The sequence below is a fragment of the Acinonyx jubatus genome, chromosome D1, assembly GCF_027475565.1.
Source record: "Acinonyx jubatus isolate Ajub_Pintada_27869175 chromosome D1, VMU_Ajub_asm_v1.0, whole genome shotgun sequence".
Lineage (NCBI taxonomy): Eukaryota > Metazoa > Chordata > Mammalia > Carnivora > Felidae > Acinonyx > Acinonyx jubatus.
Window position 1 is genome coordinate 3,940,238 of NC_069390.1, and position 24,764 is coordinate 3,965,001.

At 57.4% G+C, this 24,764-nt stretch overlaps 1 long non-coding RNA gene across 1 annotated transcript; it reads left to right on the top strand.

Moving 5' to 3' along the window:
- Positions 1 to 3,156: 3,156 nt before the first annotated feature.
- LOC128311727 (uncharacterized) lies at positions 3,157 to 9,952 on the top strand. Its single transcript, XR_008290224.1, has 2 exons — positions 3,157 to 3,259; positions 9,514 to 9,952. It is a non-coding gene; the product is annotated as an uncharacterized LOC128311727 (long non-coding RNA).
- The last annotated feature ends 14,812 nt before the right edge of the window (positions 9,953 to 24,764 follow it).

Here is a 24,764-nt window from a genome sequence, read left to right on the forward strand (position 1 = left end):
TGACGGGCAGGTGCAGAGACGGGCTTATGAGCTGTAACAACTCTAGTAAGATCTTCCAGCCGGGAGGGAGGGGAAGAAGGCTTTTAAAGGGCAGGAAAAGTCGGTTTGCTCCAGGCTCGAGGAGAGTAAGTTTCACCCCGGGCACCACCCCCTCTCAGCCCTGGCAGACATCGCTAATTGATCACAGCACTCTCTCCTGCAGACGCTAGGCTCCCCTTCCCGAAACATCCTCAGCCCAGCTCCTGGGGCCAAGGACCCACCAGCCAGGCGTGCACGTGGTGCAATGCGACACGAAACCCCTTCCCCATCCCCGCGCTAGGCGCTGCGCGAGGCTCCCTCCGGCAGCGGGGTGCACCAGCCTCCGGGGGTGTGGGCTGGCACCACTCCAGTGGAGAGCGGCCCTGCTGTATGGGTTAAACATGCCCCAGGGGCGAGGGTCCCTCTGCTGTCTCAGGATCTGGATTTGCCGATGAGTCAGGGTAGAGCGGCCTTCGTCAAGTTCCTGGGGGTCTGTGCGTCTCCTGGGGAGCCTCGCTCGTTCTAACCTAGCGAGCTCGGGTCGAGCCAGGACCCGACTCTTCCAGCCGGCTGCCTGGCCGTGCGGTGCTGCTGGGCGGAGGGCCACAGACGATGCCGATAACAGTCAGATAATGCCTCAGAGGCAAAGGGATCCAAGAGAAAGAATGGAAGAAAGAGGGCACTGAACCCCAGGCTCAGATTCTGATGTGATCCAAGCGGCTAAGAAATGTTCTTCCGTTCTCTGCCGAAGAGGGAAGAGGCAGCGACAGAGATCTGCAGCCCCTTCTCCTTCACCTTCCCAGAAGTTTGACGGACCTTGCTCCTTCCCTGCGGTTTCAAATTGCATTTGGTGCAAGGGACGCAAACAGAGGGTGCTGTGTGTTCCCCTGAAAGCATTCACCCCTTTCCCAGGACTGCGTACGGCCTTGTCCTGCACGTTACGCCGGGCCCTTTATCCTGAGGCCCGGTCCCCTTTCCAGGGTGAGAAGTGTGACCATATCTGGCCTCTGGGGATCCGTTGCAAAACCATTGCTCTGGTCACTGCGGTCGTGTATAAGCCGCCCCAAACTCCGTGGTGCAAACCCACCGTCTGTTGTGCTCACAGATTCTGTGGATCAGGGATGTGGACAGGGCAGAGCAGGGAAGGCTCGCTCACCCACACATCCTGCAGTTCACGTGGGGCTCTCGGCCAAGTCCTCAGCTGGGGTTGTTGGCTGGAGCACCCCCACGTGGCCTGCGTGTGGGGCTCGGACGCCCCCACAACATGGTGGCTGGATTCCAGGGGTGAGCGCTGACTGGGGGACGGGATAGATCGACTTTTATGACCTGGAAATCCCACAGCCTCACTACGGACCACAGTCTGTTCAAGAGACAGTCATAGGTTGAAGTGGAAACGGACTCTGCCTTGTGCTGGGGGGGGCAAGTGGGTTCTGGGAAGATGGCGGTGGTCGCATTTGGAAAACCCTACCACAGGCTGCCCTCTGGCCTCAACAATTCACACCCCTCCCACGGGCAAAGTATCCCCCTGCTTTTCCCTATAGTTCCCCCTCGCCCAACTCTTATCCCATCACAGCTTGAGCTCAGGGTCTAGGATCCCTTGCTCTCTGTCAGCTGCAGGTGAACAGTGGTCTTCAGATGCGGGTTCTTGAGCACAGCTCCTCCATAGCTCCCTGAGTGGCAACCATGAACCAGAGACAAGTTACCTGGCCCTCACACCCAAATGCAGTAGTGACACAGAAAGAGAGCCGCCACGGGAATCCCAATTGAAATTCCAGTGTGTAAAAATGGCAGCCGTTAAGTCCATAGCGATTTTGAGACCCAGCTGGGCACGTGTCGTCGGTACCCTGTGTGGGGGCTCAGTCCTACTCCTTGGGAATGAGTCCCTGTGGCTCTGGGCTCTGGGCTCTGGGTTTGGCCCTCTGAGCCAGACTTCCTCTTCCAGAAAAAACCTCCCATGCTTACCATTAAGCCCTTTTTCCAGTATGTTTCCTGCCCATAGAAGTTGAGGGGTCCAAAGGCTTCTTTTTATTTTTATTTTATGTAAGTGTTTATTTATTTATTTTTGAGAGAGAGAAAGAAGGAGATGGCATGAGTGGGGGAGAGACGGAGAATCCCAAGCAGGTTCTGTGCCATCAGCACAGAGCCCCACGCGGGGCTCAATCTCACGACAGTGAGATCATGACCTGAGCCAAAATCTAGAGTCAGACGCTGAACCGACTAAGCCACCCAGGTGCCCCCAAAGGCCTCTTTTTATTTTCAGCTGTCTCTATGTCTTTTAGTGTGAGTTGTTACAATTCTTTAACAACTTAATGGATTTTTTTTTTAATGAATCAGTTTTAATCCATTCTGCTAGGCAAGGCAAAACAAGATGACTCTCTTCAAGGTAAGCTCTCTTCTCCCCTGGGCTTCCCATGACGGTGCTGTGGGGAGTCTCTCCAAAGATTATGAAGAGCTTTTTATTTCATGGCGAGGACCCGCGAGGCAACCAGCTTAAGAGCTTTCTGAGATCTGAAAAAAAGGCTCTTACGATTTGAACCTGAATTTGATCTTTGCTCCAAAGCCTTTTCTTAATCTGGGAATATCAGAGAAGTGGGCATTGAGAAATGGTTTGATATGCAACTGTAGCAAGTCTTGGCTCCTTTATATTTAGCGGACCTTTTTGTTTTTTGTTTTTTGCTTGTCTCTGCTCTCCCACTTTATCACGGGCAGCAGGAGTAAGCCCATCAGCACTGCCAGCACTGTGTCTAGAGAGCTGGCTTCTGGTACGGTGGTTGGACTCCTCCCCAGACTAGCTCTCCCACGGATAACAACAGTGAACTCTGGTCACAAAATAAAACTACTTGAAGATTCTGAAGAATAAACACATGTAGGAAGATTGTTGAAGGGAGTCAAAACCTGAAGTGGTGGTGGCACGGAGGCAAGTTCTCCACCTTTTATGGCTTTTCCTCCTGGGCAGGCTGCAAGCTCAGAGCAGTGTCGCTAAGATGCCAGAAGGATCTTCTCCATCTTTTGTTAGCTGGAGGAACCAGAGAAAGGAACCTGAGAAGCCACAGCTGCCACCAGAGAGGACTGAGATGGAGAAGAATTCTGGGTGTGACATCACAGAAGTCCCAGGCTACCCAGAACCACACGTGCAGAGGAGAGGCTTAGAACAGCAGAGCAAAGGCTTAAAGAATTGAACTGAGATCTCCACCACCATCCACAGATGGAAAGGCAGCATTTACGACGCGAGTCTAACCAGGTAAGTCTCCAGCAAAATCTAAAACATCAACATTCTTCAGTGGACTATAGTAAAACCCAGAGTCAGCATAACATAATATTCACAATGTCCAGGATATAATTCAAAATTACTCAACATTCAAAGACCCAGAAAGATGTGACCCATTAACAATCAACAGATACCGATCCCCAAATGATCCAGATATTGGAATTATCAGACAAGGACTTTAAAAGAACTATTATAATTATGCTCAGTGAGGGGAAAGAAAATACACCAAGAATGAATGAAAAAATTATAAATCTCAGCAGAGAAGAAAGAAATATAAAAATGAACCAAAAGGAAATCTTAGAACTGGCATATGGGATTCTAAAAAACATCCAAATAGTCCAAAAGAGAGCAAAAAGGGGGAAATGGAAGAGAAAGAAATAGAGGGAACAAATAGAAAATAAGTAATAACACGATAGGCCTAAATCCAGCCGTATTAATAATTGCACTAAACATGAATGGTATAAAGAGTTCAATTAAAAGGAAAGGGTTGTCTGACTGAATAAACAAGCAAGACTCAACCATATGCGCAATCATATGCCTACAAGAGATGTACTTTAAATTTTTTTAATGTTTATTTATTTTTGAAAGAGAGAGAGAGAGACAGAGTGCGAGTGGGGGAGGGGCAGAGAGAGAGGGAGACACAGAATTGGAAGCAGGCTCCAGGCTCTGAGCTGTCAGCACAGAGCCTAATGCAGGGCTCAAACTCACAGACCAGGAGATCATGACCTGAGCCAAAGTCGGACACTTAACTGACTGAGTCACCCAGGGGACCCAGATATATACTTTAAATAGAGACACAGAATGAAAGTAAATGAATGGGAAAGGTATCCATGTAAATGGTAAGCATAGGAAAGCTAGAGTGACCTTATCAATATCAGAGAAGATATTGAGATAATAACGAAAAGGACAATTTATCAGGAAGTCACAACAAGTTTAAATGCGTATGGACTTAATATTGGAACCTCAAAATGCACAAACAAAGATCGACAGAATTAAAGGAGAAATAAGCCACAATCATAGGAAAATATTCAACTTTCTCTCTCAGTAATTGATGGAACTAGACCCAAAACAATCTGTAAATATATAGGGGTTGAAACACAAGACTAATCATCCTGATCGATAAATTGATACTTCTTCTTTAAAATATTGAAATCCTGAATGATGACAAGACATTTCAAAATATGTGGGGTGTAGCTAGAGTAGTGCTTAAAGGGAAACGCATACCTTTAAATGCTGACATTGGAAAAAAGAAAAGCCCAGAATCAATTTGGACCTAAGCTCCTCCAAACCCAGCCTGGAGAAGAAAAAGCAACGTAAAGCCGAGGTAAACAAAAGGAAGGAAGTAATAAAGATACGAGCAGAAGCCAAAGAGACGCAAAACAGAGATAATGGAGGAGATCAACAAAACTAAAAACTGGGGCGCCTGGGTGGCTCCGTCGGTTGGGCGCCCGACTTCGGCTCAGCTCACGATCTCGCGGTCCGTGAGTTCGAGCCCCGCATCGGGCTCTGTGCTGATGCCTCAGAGCCTGGAGCCTGCTTCAGATTCTGTGTCTCCCTCTCTCTCTCTCTCTCTCTGTCCCTCCCCGATTCTGTGTCTCCCTCTCTCTCTGCCCCTCCCCACTCATGCTCTGTCTGTCTCTCCCAAAAATAAATAAATGTTGGGGCGCCTGGGTGGCTCAGTCGGTTGAGCACCCGACTTCGGCTCAGCTCACGATCTCGCGGTCCGTGAGTTCGAGCCCCGCATCGGGCTCTGTGCTGATGCCTCAGAGCCTGGAGCCTGCTTCAGATTCTGTGTCTCCCTCTCTCTCTCTCTCTCTCTGTCCCTCCCCGATTCTGTGTCTCCCTCTCTCTCTGCCCCTCCCCACTCATGCTCTGTCTGTCTCTCCCAAAAATAAATAAATGTTGGGGCGCCTGGGTGGCTCAGTCGGTTGAGCACCCGACTTCGGCTCAGCTCACGATCTCGCGGTCCGTGAGTTCGAGCCCCGCATCGGGCTCTGTGCTGATGCCTCAGAGCCTGGAGCCTGCTTCAGATTCTGTCTCTCTCTCTCTCTCTCTCTCTCTCTCTCTCTCTCTCTCTGCCTCCCTTGCTTGCTCTCTGTCTCTCTCTCAAAAATAAACAATAAAATGTTTTTTTAAAAAAGAAAGATTATCACTGCAGATCCTGTGGGTGGTAAAAGGAGAAGACAAACTTCACAGTAAAAAATGTGACAGCAGCTTGCTCCCAGGCTAAGCGTAAAACCACAGGCAGAGCAGGGCATTGCCAGGACACCTCCCGAGGGGCCTGCGGAGTGACCCTGACACCTGCCTGACCCTGGGCTGCCAGGTTCAGCGGCCATCACATTTCCCGGCTGTTTATGCTATTTTGCGTGACCTTTGTGTTAGTGGGAGCCACGAGGATCCTTAATGATATGCTGTGTTCTCCCATTTGGCGAATGAGGACATCGAGGTTCCAGGAGGCGAAGACAAAGCTTACCAAACTCTCAAGGGCCCAGGACCCCCCAGAGAGCTTGCCAAAACGCAGAAGCTAATTCCGGCGGTCTGGGGCAGAGCCTGGGATCCTGCGTTTCTAACAAGCCCTCCGTGATGCGGATGCTGCTTACCAGAGGACCCCACTTGGAGCCGTGAGAGGTCCTGGATTTGCCACACAGCTGTGAGTGACAGGTTTTAAACAAAGGTCCGCCCGAGTTCAAGGCCCATTTTCCCTTCGCTGCTCCCTTCAGACGGCCTGAAAGCAATCTGCCCATCTGTATTCACATGTTAGCCTTGGACCTCTGCTGTCCTCTGGGCCTGCTGGGAAGGGGGCCCAGGACACCTGCCTCCTGGCGTCTGAGTGCCATCTTATCCCCATAGGAGACCACTCACCCTCAAAATGCCCAACACCTTGTCTTGTTTTGTGCTCAGTCCAGGCTGGTGGATACATCAGGCTCTGCTTTTCCTCTGGTTGGCTGAGTCGGGACAGCATTTCCCGAAATTCCCTTCTCATACAAATCGTCCAGGTGCTTCGTAAAAATGCACACTTTCCCACGCAGCAGGGGTGGGGACGGGGGACCTGCACTCATCACCAGCGTGGGGAGCGCCAACTTGGAGGGCGGGGGTCCATGTCTGTTTTGGCCTCTGCTAGATTCTCCTGCGTTACGGTCAATATGTCACTACGTCCGACCCTGAGAACAAGCCTGGGTGGTGGGTGGTACAATGATTCCCACACGACAGAATAGGAAACTGAGGCAGGCACAAGCGGTCCCTTAACCCCGGCCAGATCCTGGGCCCGGGGAGGTGGTGCCGTTGGGCCGTGGACTGACCTGGCTTCCTTCCTTGCCAGCCTCTCAGAGAAACAGGCAAGGCAGACCCGGCGTTCCCGGGCCCTGCCTCAGTGGTGGAGAATCAGCGTGGGTTTTGCTTTTCCCTGAACTCTGTGTCTGCAAGGAGACGTGGCCAGCGGGTCTGGCAGATGGACGTTCGCGACACAGCTCTCCGTCTACTCCAGGAATAGTCGGGGGGAACTGGTGTGCGTGTGTCTGGCTGTGTGGTCTGCTTAGGACAGCTTCCTCTTCCGGGAAAGGGCAGGGATAGGGTCCGTCTCGTCCCCTGACACTGCTGGGGGAGGAGCCCCAGGGGCAAGGGTCCCCTCTCCACTGCTCACCCGTAGTGTGCCTGGGGATGCCCTTCTGACCGGCGAGGGGTCACCTTGGCCTCGGGACACCCAACTCCAATGCCACCAACACCGACGTCCCTTGAGCTGATATTTAGTAGCACTTGTCTGCACCAGGCCTGCGTGCCGTGCTCGAAGGTGAGACCTGGCTCACCCCACCCTGCCGGGAACGTGCCCTGTGCGTAGGGCTCACCTATGCCTGAATTAGCCAATTTCCAAACTGCACACAAGACACCGTCTCCACACAGGGCTACAGGAGGGGTGTCCTGGGCCAGCGGCTGGGAATTTGCTGGAAATGCAAACTCCGGGCCCTGCTCCCACCCGCTGCATCAGAGCCCCCAGGTTAAAGGAGCCCCGGGGCGGGGCGCCCGGTGGCTCAGTTGGTTAAGCATCCAACTCCTGGTTTCGCCTCAGGTCATGATCTCATGGTTCACGGGTTCAAGCCCCGCGCCCGAGGATCCTTTGGCCAAGGAGTGCTGAATTTCCTTTGCTCTATTAGCAAAAACCCACGCAGTAGATCAACAAGTGTATAGACGGCCGAGGAGATGACTGGCTCAGAGAATGCATTTCCATAGGACTTGGGAAGCATGGTTCACGGGTAAATAACGTTACAAAGGAGGGCACACTGTGCAGGCCAGCAGTCGCTTTGTCCCCGCTGCAGAGACCATTGTCCCAGGTGGGACCAGGTGCGTGTGCTCGTGTGCACGTCCGTGCACACCTGTGTGTGCGGATCGCTTCCGAAGGTTCCTGGGGGCGTCGGGAAGGAGAGCTGGGGTGTCCCCATGCATCTGATTCCAAGTCCCCAGGTAGGGCACCCTCATGCAGCAAGCAGGGGACAGGTCGAGGTGACCTCCAGAGTCAGATAAAACTCAGAGCCGAGTTCTGTGATAGCCAAGAAACTGGGCGCTCGGGAGGATCCCCCTTGAGGAGGGTCTCTCAGGCCTGCTGGCCCTGCTGGCATTGCTGGGGCTGCTCGCGAGGGGGACCAGTCAAAGGCGGGCTCTGGAGCCAGCTCCAGGGTCGCAGGCTGTCTGCGGCAGAGGGCCACGTGGGGGCATGGACAGAAGAGAAGGTTCAACCCTGGCTAGAGGCCAGCAAGGGAAGCCACTGTGGCCAAGTCGGAGGGTAAGCCCCGCCAGGGGACAGACAGGAAGGCCAAGAGGCGGGCCAGCTGGGGGCACCCAGGCACGGGGCCAGAGGACAGGAGACCCAGACAGGAAGGCGGGACCTGGGGGTACCTGCTCCGAGCAGCTGGGTGCCCAGGTTGGTGCGAGCACACCAGCAGAGATGGCTTTTCTCACGTTGGCTGCTCTGAAGGCCCTGGCCGTGTCCTCAGCTCTGCCCGCCCACTGAGGTCACGGCCTCACAGAAGCCTCCTGGGAGAGGGGGGCTCAGCGCCCCGAGTCAGCGTGGACCCTTCCTGTGCCAAGCGATGCGGGCATAGCTTGAAATGGTGTGGGATCGTGACGCTGGCCCCAGCCGCACCCATCACGGCTACCCCAAGCGTCCGTGCCCACTAGGTGCCTAACCGTTCCGTTCAAATCCCACGGGGTGGGTGTTCGTACCCTATACGAGGAAATTAGTGTTCAGAGAGGTTCAGAAAGGAAAAACCGGCCCAAAGCCACGGAGTGGGGGAGATGGGGACCCAGGGCTTGCTTTCCATCCCATCCTCTTGCTTCCGGAATCGGGGCTGGAGGCGCCCGGGTCCTCGGTCCACGCTGGCGATGTTCTGCAAGGGGCAGTTGTGGCCCGCGGCCGGGCACGGGGAGCCCCAGGAAGCCCAGGGTGTAGGGGGCTGCTCTGGGCCCACCACCCCCGCTCGGGGTCTGCAACCCAGCCCTCCGAGAGGCAGCGTCACTGTGGGCGGCTGAGTAATGACTCCTCCGAAGATAGTCGCCTCCGAATCCCTGGACACCATCAACATGACCTCATTGGAAGGAACAGTCTTTGCGGATGTGATTGACTTCAGGGCTTTGAGACGAGGTGGCCTCCCTGGGTTATCCCGTGGGCCCCGAATTCCATCACCTGTGTCCTTTTAAGAGACAGGCAGAGGGGGATGGGTGAGATGTGACACAGACAGGGGAGAGGTCGCGTGACCACAGAGCCACGGCCCAGGAGCACCGGAGCGCCCCAGACTCCTTGATCTCGGCCCAGTGAGACTGGACGTCTAGCCTCTAGACTGAGAAAATAACCCAGGTTGTGGGGACGTGGGGCCGCGGGGACGCGGCCGCGGGAAGCTGATCCGGTCGGCCTGAGAGCATCCTAGCTCCATCTGCTTCTGCCGTGTCCTGGGGGCACCTCCTAGCTGTCCCAGCCTTTGCAAAGGCACTCGCGGGCATTCTGCAGGCCACAAGACACAAGGTTGCAGGGAGCCATAGACTCGGGTTCCTTCCCCAAAGCGCTGTCCCTCAAAACTACCCAGGAGGGAAGAATGAACCTATCGGAACAGAACTGGTCCTCTCTCTCTGGAATGTTCTCTAAGTGTCAGGCTCATTCCTGGTGCTTGGAGCTGGGTCTTCCGCCTGGGGGAGGGAGACGGTGCCCCTCTCAGGGCCCCACTCTTGTCCCCCTCGGGCAGGTGGTCTTGCGGACGACAGCTCAGCTCTGCCCGCCGCCCAGATGTCGACATTCCTACAACAATGTGTGGCGATCGCTGCCTCTGGCCTTCCCTGAGGAGCCCCCCAGTCAGGGAGCTGCTGGGAAGAGGGACCCTCTGCCCCTGAGGCCTTTGTGATTTGGGGGTGGCCTGACCCTGGTTCATCTGGAGGAATCATAACGTTGTCCGGTGGCTTCTCACCGACGGCCATGCCATAGAGGGATCGTTGGACGCAGGCCACAGAAAATCATACCATTGCGACTTGAAGATGTGGTCCATTTATCTATCAGGCGGGCAGTTTCGGGCTGGCATGGCAGGACCTCTGTGCCTCCAGGGGCCCAAGCTCCTTCTGCCTTCCTGCCTTCCAGCCCTGGGCACGTGGCTTTGTCCTCATGGCTGCAACACGGCTGCTGTGCCTCCAGCTGTGATTCCAGCTTTCCCTGTGGGAAGGAAAGTGTGGAAGGGGTGGGGGGAGATGCCTGGTTGGGGGACCCCTGGAACTTCCCAGGACCCGCTGGCATTTGGTTGTCCGCTCCGACTTCCAGAGAAGCTGGGAAGTGGAGCGTTTCCCCTGGTCGCCATGCCCGTCCTGGACCGAAGCTGTGTTCTGTCCTCAACGGGAGAGACATCGGGTGGGCAGTTCGTCCCATAGACGGTCCCTTTTCCCTCAAAGTTGCTCCCCACAAACGGCTGCCCCCTCCCCCTCCCCAGGCCCTGCAGCCTGCATTTCTGCCTCAGGGCCCATATTCCTCCCCCTCTCGGGAAGTGAGGGGGCTCTGCCCAGGGTCTGGTGCACGACAGCCTTCCGGCTCTCGCTGTCGTTCCTGTTGTGTCGTTGGGGTTGTGCGAGGGCCAGGAGGCAGGCTGGGGCGGGGCAGCAGCCAGGGCCAGGCCAGGAGGCCATCCAGGAGGTGGAGACAGAGCACAGCCCTGTGGACTTCTCCTGAGGCCTCTGCCCCTCAGCACGGGCTGGCCTCTCTGTCTGCTGGAGAAACAGGCCGTCTATACCGCTGGCCCAAGTGCAGCAGCCCAAGGGGCTCTAGAATTACTTTTACGTAGTTTCTTCCTCTCAGAAAAAAGACAGAAAGCGCCCTACAAAACTGTGCCGTCGAAACCACTGGTGCCTGCCCTCCCTCCCTCCTCCCTCCCTTCTCCATCCCTCATCCCTCCCTCCCTCCCTCCCTCCTTCCCTCCTTCCTTCCTCCTTCCCTCCTTCCTTCCTCCCTCCCTCCTTCTCTCCTCCCTCCCTTCCTCCCTCCATCCCTCACCCCTCCCTCCTTCCTCCCTCCCTTTCTCCTTCCAGCCCTCATCCCTCCTTCCCCCTTCCTCCCTCCCTCCTCCCTCCTTCCCTACCTCCTCTCTCCCTCCCTCCATCACTCATCCTTCCCTCCCTCCTCCCTCCCTCCAACCCGTGCTCTCCTCTGCTTGTCCATCCACCTCTCAGTCTGTCTGTCCATCTGCCCTTTCTTCTATCTTTCCCCATTTGCCACCTGCCAGGCTGTGAGGTCTGGGACTCTGGGCTGCACTCGGGCAGGTGCTGGGTCAGTTCTGCTCACACAGACGCAGGCACAGCCTCCCCGGCTCCCCGCTGAGGGCACAGGGCTCCCGCCTGGACAGCCGTCCTTGGAGAGAGGGCCCCAAATGCCCCCTGGCTGGCATCGCCTGCAGCGGGCAGCCTATCCCTGTGAGAGGTCCCGCTGGGCCCTCTCCGCCGTCCTTACAAGGGCTGACGGGGCCTTCCAGGGACAGCTTCCCCCAGAATAACCCGGTGACACCAGTTCCGTCTTCAACCTCTACCTCATTTCCTGACCAATGGTCCAGCCCCAAACAAAACTTGTGTTATCTAGTTTCATCGCTGGCCGGGAGAGGCCTGTCCGCTCCAGGCAGCGGTCGGCCCTCCAGGAAATCACCTAGCGCGGCCAAAATTCGCCTTCCAAGGCCAGTGCTGAGCCGCAGGAAGCCGCGGCCGGGAGGCCTGGAGCTGCGGTGCGCAAAGCAGGCCTCGCTGCCCCGCTCGGGGGACGTGCGCCCAGGGCCTCGGCCCCAGAGGGCACGCGCCGTGATTGCCCTTGTGGTTCGTGCTTTGGCCTCAGGCTCGGGGAACCCCGGGAACTCGGCCTCGCAGGGTGGACGGCGGGGGGGGAGCCCGGGTCCGGGAGTCGGGAGGACTCGCGGCAGAACCCGGTGGGCGCCCCGCAGCCGTTGCCCCCACCACCGCCCCGGGGACAGGCGCAGGAAGAGAAACCGAGGCAGCCCCTGCGAAGGTGGGCCTCGGGGGCCGGTTGGCCGCGCTTCAAACAGGCCTGCGTCCTCACCTGCCCATCCGCCCGCAGGGGCTAAGCGCTGCTCAGCCTATGTCTTGGAGCGGAAAAAAATAAATAAACGAGACCAGAAAAGGACCCTATCAGATGCCAAAAATGAAGATAACACGGGAGGAAGTTTACTCTGATGAGGAAATCCCTAAATGCTGCTGGAGCTAATGCTTGGAATTGTTCATTAGCACTCGGGGGCTCTGAAGGAAGGGCTCTCTCCCAGTGTGCCCCCCCCCCGCCCCCCCAGGTCTGCCCCGCACTTATCATCACTTATCTGCAGGAAACGGCTCGAGCTTCTGAATCCGCAGGGCGCTGCTGAGACCAGGCTGTGACTCATGCCTGGGCAGCCGGACAGCAGCAGGGACGGCCTTCCTGGGGCAGCGGCCCAGGCTCCGTCGCCGGGCTGGGTGGCCACAGGTTTCCAGAGTGGGGGGAAGAGAAAGTTCTGGAAAGTTTGCCGGGGTCATGGCAGGAGGAGCCGTCCCTGGAGTACCCACCTGCTGGTCCCAACACGCCCAGATTCTTCCCTGACTCAGGATCTAAAAATGTGCACCGTTTACCGAAGGAAGGGGATGGGAGCCACGGGGCGGGGGGTGGGGGGGCAGGTGTCACCCAGGGTCTCGTGACACTTGGCTGTGGCCTGGCTCCCGAGCGTGTGGCCGGCTGGAGCTCCCAGATGTCCGCCTTGGAAACGTGCGTTTTCCTGCAGGGCCCGTGGCGGAGCTCTGGACACAGGAAGAAAGGCCTATTTTTGGAGGCAAGCCTTAGAAGCTGGGGCTCAGATGACCCCATCCCATCCTGCCCTCTGACTCGGGCAGGAAAAAGTGTCGGAAACGCCTGACTTGGAGGCATGCAGAATTCTGCCTCTGGTGGCAGGCGGGGCCCCGGGCACGGAGACCACAAGATCACCGTGGTTGTAACTGTGGGGTCGGCCTGCGTTCGTGCGGGCCTCGGGCGTCTCCTCTGCTGCCGTCGGTGAATGTGTCCCTGTGTGCCGGGGCCTCAGTGCCAGACTGACTGGCATCACGAGACAGCCCCACTCTTCCTGAAGGCCACAAGCCCGGTTTGGGCTGGGGACAGTCCATCTCCCCATGTCTAGAGTGACACATAGGGCTCGGGCATCGTGGCCCAGGCTGTTGGGAGCCCAACATGAGGAAACAGGCAGCCGGGCCTTTGCACAGACCCCGGCCGGGTCCCAGTCCTCCCGGGGCCACTGGGCCACCTGCCTGCCACCCCGGGGGTCTGCACTCGGGGCCGTCTGTATAAGGCTGCATTTTTGGTTCATGCTGAAAACGATTCAGCTTCTATTGTTCTGACCACTCTCCTGCCTCCTGCGCCTTCCACACCCGCCCCCCCGAAGTCAGGAGCCAAAGGGATGGGGTTGAGCCGAGGGAGAAAACCACGAGCTCTGAAGGGTATGAGGAAAGATTTCACTTCCCTATACGTCCCGGCTTCTATGTTTAGCATGGCCACTTTCCACTTGCAAAGACTTTCCTCTTCATGACAGAGCGTATCTGGCAAGAAGGCCCCTCCGAGGTATTGGTGCTTGTGCTTCATCTCCCACCCTGTCTCCCAAGTCCAAATTTCCCTCCTGGAAATGAGAAATCTTTTCAAACCTCACAAGGCGTTTTCTTTATCATTCGCCTCCATTTTGAACCACAGGTTGATGTCCCATGATGCCGTCTATGGGGGGGAGGGGACTGCATGGGAATGCCTGCAGGGCGCAGGTGACCCTGGAGGCCTTGGCGAGCCCACGAAACCAGAAGATGCTTCTTTGGAGGCAAAGGGACCCTGCCGGAGGGTCTCCTGTTCCCCAGGTGTGGCCGCCTCGCTTCAGTGACATGACTTCCCCCACTTGGCAAACACGTATTGAGGACCTACTGTGTGCCAGGCACCTGTCCAAATGTGAGGGGCAAGGGTGATGCCGAGAACAAAGCGGGCAAAAATGCTGGCCCTAGCGGGGCTCATATTTAAAAGTGGGGACAGAAGACACAACGCCGAGGTTCTCTGGAAGGACCAGGGCTGTGGGCTGAGAACGAGCCGGAGGCATGGGAGGGGAGCCCGGTGGGGGCGGGCAAGGCCCGTGATGTCAGAAAGGCGGTCAGCGGAGGCCTCTGGGGGGTGAGAGTGGACGCAAGCCAGAAGGAGGAGGCTCGGGCACACGAAGGTCAACCAGCGCAAGCCCTGTGGACATCTGAGCCGTCCCGGTAACGGCAAGGACGTGGACCCCCAATCAGGGCAGAAGTCCCCTTGCTCTCCGTCCTGGTGGACCGAGTGGCCCTGAGCGGTGGCCAGAGGTGCAGCAGGCTCCCCGTGGGCCCGGACGGTAAGCCTATCTTCCCCGGTTCACGCCACCCCTCATCGGAAAGCCAGCTCCCCGCCTCCCTCCCCGAGTCACCCGGCCCCAACCTGACCCAAGCCTGGCTCCAGCTGCCCAGAGTCACCCGTGGCCAGCGACCCCGCCGCGCCAGCCCTAGAGTGATGGGTGAAAGTGGAAACTCCCAACTCGGGGTGTCTGCAAGAAATTCTAAATCCTGCCGTCAACCCATCGGGGCTGCTGCCACACTGCCCCCTTGGCTGTGGTTATTTCTCACGGTTCTGGAGGCCGAAAGTCCAAGATCAAGGTGCCAGCTTGGTTGGACTCTTCCTGGTCATGTCCCCCCACGGCTTTCCTCAGTGCATGCACACGGGGAGGGTTCTGGTCCTTCCTCTTCTTAGACGGGCACTGATGACACCATGGGGCCCACTCTCATGACCGGACCTGACCCTAACCACCTCCCGGAGGCCCAGGTCCTGACACTGTTGCGTTGGAGGGGTAGGGCTTCAACGTAGGCATTTGGTGGTGGGGGTGGGACAGAAACACCTTGAGTGACTCCCGGCCTTTGCTCCACGGATGTGCGATGGAATTAAATCATTGTCCCTTGCTAGGGAAAGTGGGATCCAGGACAGTAATGCTGCTCCCAGACGCGAGAAGAATCTAGAAGACATGCCTCTCTTTTTACACATGGAGAACTAGGGGCCAGAGGAGTTATAGGACCTGCTAGGCTCACAGAGTCAGCTGGTGGCCAGGGAGGGGACCTTCCAGTCGGGGGTTGGTCAGAGACTACACACTGTTTACAAAGATTTCCAGCTTTCCGCTTCCTGGGCAACAGGTCGGGCCGTTCTGCTCATCCTTCTTGGAGTCGGGCGTGGCCGCACGACTCCGTCGGCCAGTGACACAGGAGCAGAGGGACTCAGCTCACTTGTGAGCAGAAGTGTTAAGGGTCTGGTCTCCGGGATGGTAGGAGCACCCCTGGAGATGACTCAGGGCCAACAACCCGCAGCCCGTGGGTCAAATGTGGCTCACCACCTGTTTATGTAAATAAACTTTTACTGGAACACAGCCCCTTCGTTTCTGCTCTGTCTGAAGCTGCTTTTGTGCCACAGTAATCGTTGGGGAGTTGCAACAGACACCACGTGGCCCGTGAAACCTGAAACATTTACTCTCTGGCTTTTCACAGAAGCCGTTTGCTGACCCTGCTTTACGGCATCCAGCTCTGGGGGACTGTTTGTTACCGTAGCGTGACCTAGCTGGTTCTGACCGACACACTTTCTAATTATGCTCACAGCTTCTCACTGCCGTGTCATGTGCTCTAACAATTTAAAAGACCCTATATTTTGCACAGCGTGTAAAGCTACCGCATCCTGCCTTCACTTCCTGGTTTCTGAGCATCCATTGCCGTCTCCGCCCTGCACGCGGGGAAGGAGGGCCCAGGGAGGCACGTGACCGGTCTGCAGCCACCTGCAGAGCTTCAGCGGGACCCCGACCCCGCGTTGAAATGGGGCACTGAGGATTCTTAAGTTGTATCTGCATTGCCGAAGGTAGCACACAGAGCCACGTTAGGAAACCCACGCCCCCCCCCCCCCCACCTCCTGGCAACACCTTTAAGAAAACCAATGAAAAGAGAAGGCCATTCACCCCAGAGCAGAAGTGAGAAGGGGTGACATCTGGCTTCCCTACTCAGCCTGCTCCTCTCCTGCTTCCTTTATTTGCTCCCCACGCTCCCCACCTCCCAGGATCCCACGGCCTCTGGAGGGAGCAGCAGTGCAAGGCCACTGTGGCCCTGCCCATACCTGGGCCTTGGTTTCCCCATCTCCGCATACGCACCCTTTTACCTCGTGCGTGCTGCAGAGCCAACCACGATGGGCACAGGGTTGGGGGCACCCTTCTCTGCCCAACCCAGACACGGAAGCTGCTGGAAGGAAACGGGGTCCTGCCTGGCTGTGAGAGGGGGCACCCACCCCGCCATTCTGCAGCCCTGGCTTCTTCGGCACCCCTTCTCGGATTTCACCCTCGCCTTCCCCGGCGTGGTTCCGACAGGCCTGGGAGCAGGGAGTCCTTGCAGCCTGGAAGGTGGCCCAAAGGTTGAACAGCTACAGGTTTGGACCCGCCCACCTGCTATCTCTAGTCCCATACTTCATACTTTTTTTTTTTTTTAAACCAAACTCTTAGGCTTATGTAACACACTTGGAAGTCAAGAAGCCAAGGTTCATTATCAACAGCCCAGGAGGGGTTTGCGAAACACTTGCTATGAAGAAATCTTTCCATTGAGAAAAATTCCCCTGGTGCTCATGCCCCCAGTGGTTCCGGCATGTTGCTGAGGGGGTGGGCGTTCAGCAGCTTGAGAAAGGGTGTCCCCGAGGCTCCCGAGCCCACTGCTCTCTCTGCTGGCCGCGTGCCGTGATCCTGCTGCCCGGAAATGGCACGTGACCCTCCCTTTTGTCCTCTAGGCCAGTCGCTGCTGACCTCACCACCACCAACCGATGTCAGACAGGGTTCTCACCATGTGCCAGGCAGAGGGCTGGGCCTCAAATCCCTCGTTTTAGCGGATGCTCACATGACTGAGGGCCAGGTGTCCTTATGCCCATTTTATAGAGGAGGACACTGAGGCTCAGAGAGGAAGCAAGGCGGTGGAGTGAGGGCACCCATTAGCATGCTTCTGCAATGGGTCATTGCAAAAGCAGACACCGCCCCTCCTCCTGATTGAACAGCCACTCCCAAAATATAAGTCCACATGGGCCCCAAGAGTGTGTTTTTTAAGCCACTCGCTGTATCACAAGAGGAAATGAGGGGCTTATCCTGCAGAGATGAGGCCAGCATTCTGCTTGGCCATTTCCCCTCTAGGAGAGCAGATGTGTGGGGTTCTGTGCCTTTCTTCGGCCACACTGCCATTGGGGCCCCCGGAATCTGACGATCAGAGAGCCAGGGCTGGGGGACTACGGCCAGGCCGGCAAACAGCCCTTTCGAAGCATCCCTGCTGGCCCTGCGAAAAGCCCACCGGCCTCGCCCACACACATGCGTTTTCCACCGGGGCTCTGGAAACCGGAGCCCGTGCAGATCCCAGAAGACGACATCGTGCCGGTCTGGGCCACGGCTACAGATTCAGACCGTGCAGCCGAGGGGCCCCAGCCTCAGAGGGAACTCAATGAATTTGTCGGGGAACTGAAAACAGATGATTTCAATCAGCGGGGGTAAAAAAATGACTTCATGGCCACAGTTGACTGAGGGAGGCAGAGTTTGGCAGCCAGGCCCTGCCCGGGAGGCGCTTCCAGAAACCCCGTCCTGCTCCTCAGCGCACCCCCGCCCCCCCAGCCCCCAGCCCCAGCCCCCAACCCGGGCCTTCCCTGCAAGGCCCCTGCGTGCAGCGGGAGGGCCAGGAATCGAGAGCAGGACGGAAGAGCGGTGGCCCCAACAAGGACCACGAGGCTCGGAGATAACCCGGCGCACCCCGCCCCCGAGCTTCCTCTCCGCGGCCGCTTTCATGAATGGCTCAGCTTCCCAGACAGCTGATTGGCTGAGCCGCCGGAAGCGCGGCCCAATCAGCGGCTGCGGAGCGCGGGAGGCTCCGCGTGGGGCCTCGGTCCCCGCAGGCATGAATGGAGCTGCCTGGGCTGCCACGGCCACCGCGCCTCCCCCCCAACCCCCGGCCTCCCCAGCGGACCCCCCTCCCCCAGCGGCGAGAGGAGGAGGAGAGGATTTTTTTTTTTTTTTTTTTTTTTTTTAATTCCTCAGACTGCTCAGGGTTCTGGTACGATTGTGTCATTCCAAGGCTTGGCCGCTGCTCCTGACAATAGCCCTCGGGCTTCCCTGCCGGGTTGTCATCCAAGATCTTGTGACAGGGCAAGGGCTTGCGTGGTTAGAAATTCATTGCTTTGCCTAGGATCCGGCCTGACTCCACTTCCAGGGAAAGGCGGGCTGCCAGGGGACAAAGTCAAGGGGTTGGGAAGAGGTGGGACCCTTTTCCCACCGGCGCGAGGGGTTCCTGGCACGTGCAAACCGCTGGGAGCTTCTCCTGCAACCCGGAGGGGCTTGGTCAGCCCCCCCACCCCCACCCCACCCCTTGGTCCCTGGCCCTGTCCTAGCTGCATATGCTGCGTGCATGTGAGGGCTGGGGCCGTGTGGGGAAGCCAGCCGTTAGGCTGCATTTCCTGTTAAGTGGGAAAGCATGTTCTGTTTGCTGATGTTATAAAGAAGGCATGTGTTTACAAATGCTCATTGGGGAGAGCCTGGTGAATGGGCCCACTTCCGGCCTCCCCTTCCCAGAGAACGATTGTCTGGTTGACCGAGGGGGGCGGGCGCTCTGAATGGAAAGACCCCCTTGCTCAGGAAAAGCAGACTCAGCTGAATTCAAAAGTGATACAGGGAACTCTCTCGTAAGGTGGGCTGAGGCCACGTAAGGAGGGCCTTGAGCGCCAGGGTGAGTCCTGGGGAGGTCTGGAAAGTTGGCCAGCCGGAGAGGGGGTGCTGCTTCCTTCTCCAGGGGCTACCACCTACCCCGTGCCTGGCTGCGGCTCACCATTTCAGGAGCGGCAGCGTTGGAACTATGCAAACGGCTTTCTGGAACTTCTCGGAACTAGCCTGCATTTTTAAAGAAGACAAAACGGGTTCAGAGTAATCTGCAAAGAGCGGGGCACAATTGAGGCGGCAAGCCCGGAGCGTGAACCCTCAAGCTGGAGGTGGAGCATTCCTCCATTGTTCACGGAAGCACGGGGAACCTCACTGCCACAGAACGGACGTGAGCGTCGAACCACAAAATTCCGGCAGGGCCCTGAGCTTCCAGGCTTGGTGCAGACTCACGGCTGCAGCGACTGGGGTCCTACCTGGTGAGAGATGTGTCTGTTCCCTCATTTCTAGGAGCCAGACTCCAAATTCCCAGGTGGCGGCTGCACAAGGCCACGGGGGTGGGGAGAGGCGGGGCCGGGCCCGAGGGATTCTTGCAGGTTCTGCATTATAAGCATCTGTTTTCACCTTCTATTGGACAGTTCCTAAACTTGTTAGTCTCCGGGTCCACTTGCATTTTTAAAAGTTTTCAAGGACCCCAAAGCAGTTGTGTCGGTATGGGTTTCATCCACGGATATTTACTGCCTTAGAAATTAAAATGGAGGAAAACAGCGTAAAACCACAAAAGTATATAAGCACACACTCCAATAGCCATCATGGTGACGATGTCACAAATGCATGCCGTCTCTGGGAAACTCCGTTATATGCGCAAGAAAGAATGAGAGGGAAAGAAACTCCGTTATATGCGCAAGAAAGAATGAGAGGGAAAGAGGCAGCTAACGTCTCAGGGTTACCATGAGAATGATGTTGACCTCTCAGACCTCCCCCACACACATTTGGAGAACCATAGTTTTGGTTTGTAGGGAGAAGTCCCAGGCTGCCTGGCTTCCTTGTGGCTGGGCCTGGCCCTGTGACAGCCTGGCCAGCGGGCCGTGAGCCGGCCCCATGGTGTCTCGGGGGTGCCGTTCATATGGAGCACACGAGACTAGAGCGGCCTGGACAAGTGCGGCATGATCGCTCTGTGAGCAAGGGCCACGTCCCGCCTCTGAAAGGAAAGCAGTGACCCCTCCCACAGGCTGGGATAGAGTCAAGGACGCAGGTCAACTCAGAGCTTGTAGACCAAGGGCAGCCCCTTAGAGGTCGGGGAGCCCGGGTCACTAGTTCCGTCAGACCTCCCCATTTGTCCCAGATGGCTTACCTGGGTTCCTCTGGGAAGGAGAAATCAACCGCCCTCTGTAAGCTACGGCGTTGGGGACTTTCTTATCACACTAGCCTAATTTGTGTCCTGATCGGTACATCGATCATTTTCACACATCTGGGCCCGAGCCTTGGGCTTTCTGATTTCACGATGTTTGCCAGGTGGATGAGCTTTCTGTCGGTGGGAAATACACCCTCGGGAGGGCTTGGAGCTTGAGCTAGAAGCACGGGTTGGTGGAACAAGGAACCACAGCGACAGCGGGCTCCGTTGCATGAAACTGGCTTTGGGGCTCAGTGGGGAGCCAGGGACCTGGGTGCACCTTTGATTTTTACCCAGGGCTCACTTCCCCCACTCTTTGCTCTCCTCGAGAGGTTTGCGAGAGGCCGAGGAGGGTGGCTTATGGAGGTGAGGCCATAGCCTGAGAGGCTGTCGCCCAGTTGGACGTCAGAGTAGAAACAGTTCCATTTGTCTCTTGGGGCTGAGGGAGACTGTGGGAGCCCGAAGCGGCAGGTCACAGGGTGAGAGATCCAAGGCCTAGTACACGTATACAACCCCCACACCAGCGGGGTTTGCCTGGCAGATGGATGGCCTTTGTGTTTCTGGGAGAACAGAGTCACCCTGTACCAGCACACAGGTTATTTGTGGACACAGAGAATGCTGATGTGGTACTTTTTTTTTTTAAGTTTATTTATCTATTTTGAGAGACAGAGAGAGAAAGAGGAAAGGAGGGAGGAAGGGGAAGAGAGAGGAAGACAGAGAACCCGAAGCAGCCTCAGCATTGTCAGTGCAGAGCCCAACTTGGGGCTCCGTCTCAGAAACCAGGAGATCATGACCTGAGCCAAAATCGAGAGTCAGACGCTTAACCAACTGAGCCACCCAGGCGCCCCCCTGAGCTGGTACTTTTAAGGGAAATTGCTAGGTATTTACTAGTGTGCAAGTTAGTAAGGGCTCCCAAGAGTTGGTTTTTATAAACAAAAACCAGTATGGTCCTATAATGTGCCTTCTAGCGGCCTTCTTGCCAAAGGAGGGCAGGGGAAGGATGGGTGGGATGTGAGGCTTAAGCCTCTCTTAAGCATATCAGAAAACCCTGGGAGGGCCTGTGGGTGCCCAGGTTGCCTTTGGCAGAAAGGATCAGACTCTGCTAATGCCCATCTGTATTCTCTTGAAGAGGCTGGGTGGGGTGACCTGAAGGAAGCCTTGAATCTGTAAACAAGCTCGTGGAGGGGGGAGTATCCGATCTGAATCCTGAAGGATGGGCAGGACCTGGGCATCTGATCATGATGAGAAAGAGCCATCCAGGTGGTGGGAACGGCAAAATGAGGGCCTGAAGTGGGATTTGGGATCTGCCCCTCACTACTGCCGCTTGGAAACCGAGCATGGTTCTCTCTTTGTCTCACCAGGTTTTTGCTCACCTCTGGGACCGAAGTTCCTGGACGCTGGGATCAGATCATACACATCCGGCAGACTGCAGGACAGCAGACAGCGCTCAGGGGATGGTCCCAGAGCTGCACAAGTCAGACGGGCACCTAGGGAAGAAGGAAGGACCAGGTAGGGAGGTGAGGCATGTCCCAGAAGGGGTGGAGTTGGGTCCCTCTCGATGGAGGAATAAGCTTGCAGGCCTTTCTGCCCGTGAGAAGCCGGGCTGCCTTCCTATTCCTTCTTCAGATGTGACGCGGTACGAGGATGGCCGGGAGGGGGAGGGAAGCTTGTGTGAGTCGTGGGCGCCATGCGGCCACTTCACAGGCGGAGGTTTCTAGAAGAACCTGGCCCGTCATTCTTGAACTCCTCTGATTTTCATTTATTGAGATATTACTGTCCTGAAGGAAGCTGCACTCCTGCTCCTGAGCCTGAACTTCTGGAAAAGAGGGCAGCTGATGGGGGGAGGGGGGGAAGGGGGGCCGGAAGAAGGGCTCGTATGTGTCCTGGGCAGCCGTAACAAATCGTCACACACTGAGTGACTTAATACGACAGCCGTTTATTGTCTCCGGGAGGTCAAAAGTCCAAGATCAAGGTGTCGGCAAGGTGGGTTCCCTCTGAGGCTGTGCGGGTCCCAGGTCCCTCCTGCAGCTGCTGGTGGCTGCCAGTGACCCTGGGCTTCCTCTGCCGGCCGAGGCACAGCTCCAGCCTCCGCGTCTGTCCTCACGTGGCCGTCTCCGGACTCCCCTCGTCCCCTCTTCCTCTTCTCAGGACACTCGTTGCTGTGGATGTAGGGCCTGCCTGAATCCTGGATGATCTCACCTTGAGATCCTTATGTTAATCACATCCGCAAAGACCCTTTTCCCAAATGAGGTCACGTTCCCAGGTTCCGGGCAGACATACCTTTGCGGAGGGGGGAAGGGAGGAGGCCCCTGTTTGACTGGAAGAGGCACGGGCACTGCCCGGGGACAACTGGAAGGCTTGCCAGAGGAGAGGGTGACGAGCAGGGTCTGGAGGGGAGGCACGCTGCCGGGCGGAAGGGGAGTGGACAGGGATGCTGGTGCCCTGGGAAGATCCTGGGGGCAGCTTGAAATGTCCACCGAGAATGCAGCATGAAATTCAGTTTGTCTGCTTCGCTGTGCTCCTGAAGAGGCGGCCCCGAGGGACACGTGTCTTCCCCGAGTCAGTGCCCGGTCTGCCCAGGCATCAGCGGTGGGTATGGAAGCTGATTTCGTTTGTACGCTTGTCTTTGTCTCCAGGCCCGGCTGCGCTCGGCCTGCCGGGACCTCCCTGGGGGTCCCACGCCCCCCACAGCTCGTCTGTCCCGCGGGCACCCCTCCAGGTCCCAAATACCTGCCCCCTCTCCCCCCCCAGCACCAGTGGGCCGTCGGGGCCGCGGGCCGTCCAGACACTGCCAGGACCTCACCTTGGTTCCTGAGCCAATTTCTGGCACGTCAGGGAACAAGAGGGGCCTTCAGCTCCTCGCTCTGGAAAGGCTGAGGTTTGCACAGCCGGCCACACCTGCGTTGTCCCGGAGGGGGACGGCCAGCTGACCCCACGCCACACCCGCATGGACAGCACGGGGATTTCGCAGCACAGGCGCAGTATTGTATTCGGTGTCCCCAAAGGGACGGGGCGCACAGAGGAGGGGGACTGAGCCCACCCCTGCAAGCTGTCGGCCTTACCCTAGTCCTTGAATCCCTGACTCGGTTTTCCATGGGTGGAACGGGGCCATCTGCCTTCGTGGTGGGGCTGCAGCGCTACCCTTCACTTGAAGCTCTCCCTGGCCCTCTCCGGTCGATCAGGCCGTACATTCTGGGTTGTGCGAGGAAAGGGGGCCCGCCTGGACCCCAGTGTGGGGAAGCGGAGGGACGTGGTATTCAGAGGGAAGCAGGCTCCTTCCAGGTGAGGCCCCGCCTCCCACCCTGCATGGCCTCACCTTCAAAGGAAGGCTGTGCCCCTGCTCTCGGATCCCAGACCCACCACGAGGGCCGCTCTGGGGCCTGTGATAAGAGGCCTGGTTGCTCCCGGCCCCGTCAGGGTTGTTTCACTCTGACTCTGTCTCCTCTCCTCTGAGGCCTCTGCCCAAAGCCAGGGTTCCGCTAGCAACAGGCCCTTGCGAGACAGGGTGCCGAAAGCACCCACAGTCCTCTGGATGGCTTTGGGGAGCTTGTCACTAGAGAAACAGCTGCCCCTGGCGCCCGCCAGGCCGAGCTTGAAACTGGAACAGGATGTCTGGGCTGCAGAGTTCTCTTTCGGTCTCTGTGTCTCTGCGCGTCCCTCCCTCTCCCTCCCTCTCTGCCTCTCTCCCTCTCCCTCTGGCTTTCCGTCTCTCCTCCTGTCTCTGCAAATGTTCCCTTTGCCTCTGAGTGCAGAACAGCCACCGCCAGGCCCTTTGAATGGGGAGCGCTGGGAAGCACGGGCCCCTCCGCAGGGACCTGGGCCGCGGCTTTATTCATTCCCCTGGTTAATTAACAGTGAATGCCATGGCCCTGGGAACCCAGCGGCTGAGGGGCTGGAGGGAAGGGCAGGAGGGCCCGGGGCAAACATAACAAGCCCCCCTCCCTCCCCCCACCGTGGGGGTCAGCAGCATGGGTGGCTTATCACATTCTTGGGATGCCAGGCCTGGAGGGCTGGGCGGCCATTTGTCTACACCTGTTAGCCCCTCTTGGCTGTGAGAACCGCCCCAGGGACTAGGCAGCTCTGGGGCCAAGTCGTGGACTGGTGACACTGCCCACCCCCCACCCCCGTGAGGCGGGTGACTGGATCGAGGGAGAGGTGGGCACTGCCTCCAGAGTCCAGTGCGGCCCTATGGGGCTCATTCAAGTGACTCCCCCTGCCCCTGGGAGCCTCAGTTTCTTCCCGGGAAGTGGAGGTCATGATGGTGGAGCCCCCCGCCCCCACTCCAGCTGCGCGTGCGGTCTAGAGGTAGGGCCCGTGAGGGCAGCCAGGGTCTGTCCTTTGCCCTCCCATGAAACCCCAGGACTGTGGCGAGCACGGCCCGTGTGGTGTCGGGCCTAAAGGGTGTCTGGCCCCCGACTCAGTTTGTGGAGCTTGTCCAACCCAGCTAACCCCGGGACTTCTGCCCTGCAGAAGAGAGAAAGACAGATAACAGTAATATTAGCGTTGGCGGGCTAAGCACACCAGGGGCCATAGACTGGGCTATCAGCCCCAGAGATCGGGGAGGGGGGGCAGGGGGGGCGGGGAGGACATGTCGGGGGTGCTGAGGCGTGAGGATTGTCGTCTGGGTTTAAAACCCAGAGAGAGGGTCCCGTGGCCCTCAGTCCCACAGCTATGGTGGAAGAACATTCCAGAAAAGCTTTCTGGACCTGACGCGATCCGTGCATCTGTCCGGTTTCGTGGTCCGTCTCCCCCGCCAGAACGTCGGCCTCACGAGGACAGGTGCTTCCGCAATTCCTGGGGTGCTGGCTCACTTTAGAGAGTTAGCAGACGGTCACTGAACGGCTGACAGATACAACTCTATCGT